Here is a 6220-nt window from a genome sequence, read left to right as displayed (position 1 = left end):
GTTCGGGAGACATGCAGACATGACCGAGACGCCTCTCCGGTCAATAACCAACAGCGGGATCTGGATACCCATGTTGGCTCCCACATGTTCCACGATGATCTCATCGGATGAACCACGGTGTCGAGGATTCAATCAATCCGTATGCAATTCCCTTTGTCAATCGGTATGTTACTTGCCCGAGATTCGATCGTCGGTATCCCAATACCTTGTTCAATCTCGTTACCGGCAAGTCTCTTTACTCGTACCGCAATGCATGATCCCGTGACTAACGCCTTAGTCACATTGAGCTCATTATGATGATGCATTACCGAGTGGGCCCAGAGATACCTCTCCGTCACACGGAGTGACAAATCCCTGTCTCGATCCGTGCCAACCCAACAGACACTTTCGGAGATACCCGTAATGCACCTTTATAGTCACCCAGTTACGTTGTGACGTTTGGCACACCCAAAGCACTCCTACGGTATCCGGGAGTTGCACGATCTCATGGTCTAAGGAAAAGATACTTGACATTGGAAAAGTTCTAGCAAACGAAACAACACGATCTTTTATGCTATGCTTAGGATTGGGTCTTGTCCATCACATCATTCTCCTAATGATGTGATCCCATTATCAATGACATCCAATGTCCATAGTCAGGAAACCATGACTATCTGTTGATCAACAAGCTAGTCAACTAGAGGCTTACTAGGGACACGTTGTGGTCTATGTATTCACACATGTATTACGATTTTCGGACAATACAATTATAGCATGAATAATAGACAATTACCATGAACAAAGAAATATAATAATAACCATTTATTATTGCCTCTAGGGCATATTTCCAACAGTCTCCCACTTGCACTAGAGTCAATAATCTAGTTACATTGTGATGAATCGAACACCCATTGCGTCCTGGTGTTGATCATGTTTTGCCCTAGGGAGAGGTTTAGTCAACGGATCTGCTACATTCAGGTTCGTATGTACTTTACAAATATCTATGTCTCCATTTTGAACACTTTCACGAATGGAGTTGAAGCGATGCTTGATATGCCTGGTCTTCCTGTGAAACCTGGGCTCCTTCGCAAGGGCAGTAGCTCCAGTGTTGTCACAGAAGAGAGTCATCGGGCCCGACGCATTGGGAATCACCCCTAGGTCGGTAATGAACTCCTTCATCCAGACTGCTTCCTGTGCTGCCTCCGAGGCTACCATGTATTCCGCTTCACATGTAGATCCCGCCACGACGCTTTGCTTGCAACTGCACCAGCTTACTGCTCCTCCATTCAAAATATACACGTATCCGGTCTGTGACTTCGAGTCATCCAGATCTGTGTCGAAGCTAGCGTCGACGTAACCCTTGACGACGAGCTCTTCGTCACCTCCATAAACGAGAAACATATCCTTAGTCCTCTTCAGGTACTTCAGGATATTCTTGACCGCTGTCCAGTGTTCCTTGCCGGGATTACTTTGGTACCTTCCTACCAAACTTACGGCAAGGTTTACATCAGGTCTGGTACACAGCATGGCATACATAATAGACCCTATGGCCGAGGCATAGGGGATGACACTCGTCTCTTCTATATCTTCTGCCGTGGTTGGGCATTGAGCCATGCTCAACTGCACACCTTGCAATACAGGCAAGAACCCCTTCTTGGACTGATCCATATTGAACTTCTTCAATATCTTGTCAAGGTATGTACTCTGTGAAAGACCAATGAGGCGTCTTGATCTATCTCTATAGATCTTGATGCCTAATATATAAGCAGCTTCTCCAAGGTCCTTCATTGAAAAACACTTATTCAAATAGGCCTTTATACTCTCCAAGTATTCTATATCATTTCCCATCAATAGTATGTCATCCACATATAATATAAGAAATGCTACAGAGCTCCCACTCACTTTCTTGTAAACACAGGCTTCTCCATAAGGCTGTGTGAACCCAAACGCTTTGATCATCTCATCAAAGCGAATGTTCCAACTCCGAGATGCTTGCACCAGCCCATAGATTGAGCGTTGGAGCTTGCATACTTTGTTAGCATTCTTAGGATCGACAAAACCTTCCGGCTGCATCATATACAACTCTTCCTTAAGGAAGCCGTTAAGGAATGCCGTTTTGACGTCCATCTGCCATATCTCATAATCATAGTATGCGGCAATTGCTAACATGATTCGGACAGACTTCAGCTTCGCTACGGGTGAAAAAGTCTCATCGTAGTCAACCCCTTGAACTTGTCGATAACCCTTAGCGACAAGTCGAGCTTTGTAGATGGTCACATTACCATCTGCGTCCGTCTTCTTCTTAAAGATCCATTTGTTTTCTATGGCTCGCCGCTCATCGGGCAAGTCAGTCAAAGTCCATACTTTGTTTTCATACATGGATTCTATCTTGGATTTCATGGCTTCTAGCCATTTGTCAGAATCCGGGCCCGCCATCGCTTCTTCATAGTTCGAAGGTTCACCGTTGTCTAACAACATGATTTCCAGGACAGGGTTGCCGTACCACTCTGGTGTGGAACGTGTCCTTGTGGACCTACGAAGTTCAGTAACTTGATCCGAAGCTTCATGATCATCATCATTAACTTCCTCCCCAGTCGGTGTAGGCACCACAGGAACATTTTCCCACGCTGCGCTACTTTCCGGTTCGGAAGGGGTGACTATCACCTCATCAAGTTCCACTTTCCTCCCACTCAATTCTTTCGAGAGAAACTCCTTCTCCAGAAAGGACCCGTTCTTGGCAACGAAGATCTTGCCTTCGGATCTGAGGTAGAAGGTATACCCAATAGTTTCCTTAGGGTATCCTATGAAGACGCATTTTCCCGATTTGGGTTCGAGCTTTTCAGGTTGAAGTTTCTTGACATAAGCATCGCATCCCCAAAATTTTAGAAACGACAGCTTAGGTTTCTTCCCAAACCATAATTCATACGGTGTCGTCTCAACGGATTTCGACGGAGCCCTATTTAAAGTGAATGCGGCAATCTCTAAAGCATAGCCCCAAAATGAGAGCGGTAAATCGGTAAGAGACATCATAGATCGCACCATATCCAATAGAGTGCGATTACGACGTTCGGACACACCGTTTCTCTGAGGTGTTCCAGGCGGCGTGAGTTGTGAAACTATTCCACATTTCCTTAAGTGTGTACCAAATTCATGACTTAAATATTCTCCACCACGATCTGATCGTAAGAATTTTATTTTCCTGTCACGTTGATTCTCGACTTCACTCTGAAATTCCTTGAACTTTTCAAAGGTTTCAGACTTGTGTTTCATTAGGTAGACATACCCATATCTACTTAAATCATCAGTGAGAGTGAGAACATAACGATATCCTCCGCGAGCCTCAACACTCATTGGACCGCACACATCGGTATGTATGATTTCCAATAAGTTGGTTGCTCGCTCCATTGTTCCGGAGAACGGAGTCTTGGTCATCTTACCCATGAGGCATGGTTCGCACGTGTCAAATGATTCATAATCAAGAGACTCCAAAAGTCCATCTGCATGGAGCATCTTCATGCGCTTGACACCAATGTGACCAAGGCGGCAGTGCCACAAGTATGTGGGACTATCGTTATCAACTTTACATCTTTTGGTATTCACACTATGAACATGTGTAACATCACGTTCGAGATTCATCAAAAATAAACCATTGACCAGCGGGGCATGACCATAAAACATATCTCTCAAATAAATAGAACAACCATTATTCACAGATTTAAATGAGTAGCCATCTCGAATTAAACGAGATCAGGATCATGCTCAAAGCTGGCACTAAATAACAATTATTGAGGTTTAAAACTAATCCCGTGGGTAGATGCAGAGGTAGCGTGCCGACGGCGATCACATCGACCTTGGAACCATTCCCGACGCGCATCGTCACCTCGTCCTTTGCCAGTCTCCGTTTATTCCGTAGTTCCTGTTTTGAGTTACAAATATGAGCAACCGCACCGGTATCAAATACCCAGGAGCTACTACGAGTACTGGTAAGGTACACATTAATTACTTGTATATCACATATACCTTGGGTGTTGCCGGCCTTCTTCTTGTCCGCTAAATATTTGGGGCAGTTCCGCTTCCAGTGACCACTTCCCTTGCAATAAAAGCACTCAGTCTCGGGCTTGGGTCCATTCTTTGACTTCTTCCCAGTAACTGGTTTACCGGGCGCGGCAACTCCCTTGCCGTCCTTCTTGAAGTTCTTCTTACCCTTGCCCTTCTTGAACCTAGTGGTTTTATTCACCATCAACACTTGATGTTCTTTTCTGATCTCCCCTTCCGCTGATTTCAGCATTGAATATACCTCGGGAATGGTCTTTTCCATCCCCTGCATATTGTAGTTCATCACAAAGCTCTTGTAGCTTGGTGGAAGCGACTGGAGGATTCTGTCAATGACCGCGTCATCCGGGAGATTAACTCCCAGCTGAGACAAGCGGTTGTGCAACCCAGACATTCTGAGTATGTGCTCACTAACAGAACTGTTCTCCTCCATTTTACAGCTGAAGAACTTGTCGGAGACATCATATCTCTCGACCCGGGCATGAGCTTGAAAAACCAGTTTCAGCTCCTCGAACATCTCGTATGCTCCATGTTTCTCAAAACGCTTTTGGAGACCCGGTTCTAAGCTGTAAAGCATGCCGCACTGAACGAGGGAGTAATCATTAGCACGCTGCTGCCAAGCGTTCATAACGTCTTGGTTCTCAGGGATTGGTGCTTCACCTAGCGGTGCTTCTAAGACATAATCTTTCTTGGCTACTATAAGGATGAGCCTCAGGTTCCGGACCCAGTCCGTATAGTTGCTGCCATCATCTTTCAGCTTGGTTTTCTCTAGGAACGCGTTGAAATTGAGGACAACATTGGCCATTTGATCTACAAGACATAGTGTAAAGATTTTAGACTAAGTTCATGATAATTGAGTTCATCTAATCAAATTATTTAATGAACTCCCACTCAGATAGACATCCCTCTAATCATCTAAGTGAAACATGATCCGAGTTTAACTAGGCCGTGTACGATCATCACGTGAGACGGACTAGTCAAGATCGGTGAACATCTCCATGTTGATCGTATCTTCTATACGACTCATGCTCGACCTTTCGGTCCTCCGTGTTCTGAGGCCATGTCTGTACATGCTAGGCTCGTCAAGTCAATCTAAGTGTATTGCGTGTGTTCCGAGGCCATGTCTGTACATGCTAGGCTCGTCAACACCCGTTGTATTCGAACGTTAGGATCTATCACACCCGATCATCACGTGGTGCTTCGAAACAATGAACCTTCGCAACGTAGCACAGTTAGGGTGAACACTTTCTTGAAATTATTATAAGGGATCATCCTACTTGCTACCGTCGTTCTAAGCAAATAAGATGCAAAAACATGATAAACATCACATGCAATCAAATAGTGACATGATATGGCCAATATCATCATGCTCCTTTGATCTCCATCTTCGGGGCACCATGATCATCTTCGTCACCGGCATGACACCATGATCTCCATCATCATGATCTCCATCATTGTGTCTTCATGAAGTCGTCACGCCAACGATTACTTCTACTTGTATGGCTAACGCGTTTAGCAACAAAGTAAAGTAAATTACATGGCGTTATTCAATGACACGCAGGTCATACAAAATAATAAAGACAACTCCTATGGCTCCTGCCGGTTGTCATACTCATCGACATGCAAGTCGTGATTCCTATTACAAGAATATGATCAATCTCATACATCACATATATCATTCATCACATCTTCTGGCCATATCACATCACATAGCACTTGCTGCAAAAACAAGTTAGACGTCCTCTAATTGTTGTTGCAAGTTTTTTACGTGGTTTGTAGGTTTCTGGCAAGAACGTTTTCTTACCTACGTATGACCACAACGTGATTTGCCAATTTCTATTTACCCTTCATAAGGACCCTTTTCATCGAATCCGTTCCGACTAAAGTAGGAGAGACAGACACGCGCTAGCCACCTTATGCATCTAGTGCATGTCAGTCGGTGGAACCTGTCTCACGTAAGCGTACGTGTAAGGTCGGTCCGGGCCGCTTCATCCTACAATGCCGCCGAAACAAGAAACGACTAGTAGCGGCAAGAAGAATTGGCAAACTCAACGCCCACAACTGCTTTGTGTTCTACTCGTGCATAGTAACTACGCATAGGCCTGGCTCATGATGCCACTGTTGGGAATCGTAGCATAATTTTAAAAAAATTCTACGCTCACCAAGATGCATCTATGGAGTCTACTAG

The sequence above is a fragment of the Aegilops tauschii genome, chromosome 7 (assembly GCF_002575655.3).
Source record: "Aegilops tauschii subsp. strangulata cultivar AL8/78 chromosome 7, Aet v6.0, whole genome shotgun sequence".
Lineage (NCBI taxonomy): Eukaryota > Viridiplantae > Streptophyta > Magnoliopsida > Poales > Poaceae > Aegilops > Aegilops tauschii.
This window is presented reverse-complemented; position numbering follows the sequence as displayed.